This window comes from Monodon monoceros, unplaced genomic scaffold (genome assembly GCF_005190385.1).
Source record: "Monodon monoceros isolate NGI ecotype Baffin Bay Population unplaced genomic scaffold, NGI_Narwhal_1 Super_Scaffold_22, whole genome shotgun sequence".
In the NCBI taxonomy this organism is placed as follows: domain Eukaryota; kingdom Metazoa; phylum Chordata; class Mammalia; order Artiodactyla; family Monodontidae; genus Monodon; species Monodon monoceros.
The window spans coordinates 15025555-15027691 of record NW_021703779.1 but is presented as its reverse complement, the minus strand read 5'-3'; the positions used below and the strand labels follow the sequence as shown (position 1 = coordinate 15027691).

The 2137-nt window shown below is 47.8% G+C and overlaps 1 protein-coding gene and 1 long non-coding RNA gene across 2 annotated transcripts in view; one reads left to right on the top strand and one right to left on the bottom strand.

Annotated features, from left to right (window-relative positions):
• Positions 1-2137, bottom strand: part of NHS (NHS actin remodeling regulator) — a 350958-nt gene that overhangs the window by 79619 nt on the left and 269202 nt on the right. The window lies entirely within an intron of this gene.
• LOC114905935 overlaps positions 1-2137 on the top strand; it is a 3511-nt gene that overhangs the window by 611 nt on the left and 763 nt on the right. The window contains exon 2 of the long non-coding RNA XR_003796336.1: positions 647-776. This is a non-coding gene — a long non-coding RNA (uncharacterized LOC114905935). The remainder of the gene's footprint in view (positions 1-646; positions 777-2137) is intronic.

Genomic DNA, 2137 nt, shown 5'->3' with positions numbered 1-2137 from the left:
CCCCCCCCCCCCCCCCCCCCCCCCGCCAATTTACAGTCAGCACTAACAAAAGCTTTTCCTTGAAAACCAAATGCATAGAAGTCAGGCTGAATTCCGAGTCGCTCTGGGGCGTCCACAGAAATGAGGATTGTGCGGGAGGGCACACTAAGTAGGACTCTGCTTTCCTGCTGCTTTGCTAAGTGCTGGCTTTTCCCCACCTTTGTTCTTTCTTCCCAAACTCTACCTCCAAATTATCCCTGGGAGTCTCCAGGCAGAGTCATTCTTTATCCTGACACACGCCTCCCTAAGTTACCTACCCAGTGAAAGCTGCAAGCACCCACTCAGCCAAAATACTGGGCTCGATTTCTCTCCAAGGCCAATACCCAGGCAATGCACGCGCAGCTGGGTATTGGCCTTGGAGAGAAAGGCAGTGCCTTCTCAGCGCCCTCAGAGCAAGTCGCCCAGCCCCACACAGGCTCTCGCCTTCACACTGCCCTCCTGCTCCAGATAGCAACTTGTCTTTGAGTGCCACAAAGCAGAGCTTCGCTGGTCAGAGACACCAAGGCCAGACTGATATGGCAAAAGAGCAAGATCAGGAAAAGAACAGGCTATACTGTATAACCTTGAAGACTAAAGAAATTCTTTTATTCTTGTTTTTCTTTTACAGCCTCAGACCCATGCAGCAGTACGAATTGAGGTTAAAACACAGATGCCACTAACCTGCACACCAAATGGCATGAGTCAGTGACACCAGCTCCGAGACCTGTTTTGAGCCCAAGCGACCGTCCAAGTCACACGTAGGTCACCTTGCTTTGATCTAACAACAGATCAACCTCAGAAAGAGGCATTTCTGACAGAATTTCACCCACTGAAGAAACAGCCGGCTAGTCCGTTTCTCTTCCCAGTAATAAATGAGAAGCATTTATTACTTCATTACACTTACCCAACCCATAGACCACCTTCTAAACTGGCTGTTTCCCGAAAGCTGCCAGTGAATTCAATCAAAGGTATAGATGCAGTCCTGTGTAGACATGGGACAGACCCCTTTTAGTGGGGCTGTCATGGGGCCCCCTTCTGTCATTTCTGCAGGGAATTAGATATTAGGGCAAGGATGTTTACATGAAGAGGTGAAGAGAGTGGAGGGAAGGCCGGTAGTACTTAAACAAAACGTGGCGATCTCCTTTTAGTTAAGAATGAGGTTCAGCCAATGTTCTCTTTTCTTAAAACAAATTTTCTTTAAAGGCTGTCAAAGCAATAGCTTCGGTGAGCACATTTATTTACCTTTTATCCACGCGTAAAGGTTTGTTCTTTCCAGAACTATAGCCACCTGGGACAAGTGACATGCAGAGGTGTCCAGATTCCCATCTCTCTCACCACTGTGTCAGCTTACCAGTGTGCCCTCCCAGGTCTTCTTCAGATATTGGCTACTGGCTAAAGCCCATTCCAGAAATACCAGTGTCCTGTGTGGTGGCGTTTTCTGCAAACCCACAGAAGGCAGGATCTACTGGGACTTTCCAGGCAAACTGCCTTTTCAGGGGTAGCAGACTCCAGAAGTTCCCTCCTCCTGGGGTGCATTCAAGCCAGTGGCCCGGAGCAGGCCGTTCAGGGTCTGAACTGTAGGACTGTCAGGGCCTTTCTAGTAACAGGTATGGACTTGAGCTTTTGTATTTATTTGGATAGACCCCAAAAGGCTCATCTCAACAATTAAGAAAATCCTAGTTGAATATTTACTTGTTAGCTAGGACTCCCAGACCGTTAGGCCCTCCCTTCGCCTCCTGCTTCCCTGGACTGCACGTCTCCATCACGCTCTTACTCCACTTCCTTTCTCTGTCCCCTTCACACTCCTTTCCCTTTTGTCCTGGGCGAGGGCCTGGGTCTCTAACAGACCAAGACTAGCCTGCCCTTTTTGGATATGTTAACATTTTTCAGCCTGTAAAGAAAGTCCTGGTGGTGGTGGGTTTTTTTTGTTGTTGTTTTTCTTCCATTTGGTGTACAGGGCCAAAGTAATAGCTATTATGGCCATGACAAGAATGAAATCATTGAGTACTGAGAAAAATCAAACCAAGAAAGGAATGACTTGTCATTCTCTGATCTTCACTCTTCATCCACTAACACACACACACACACACACACACACACACACACACACACACACACA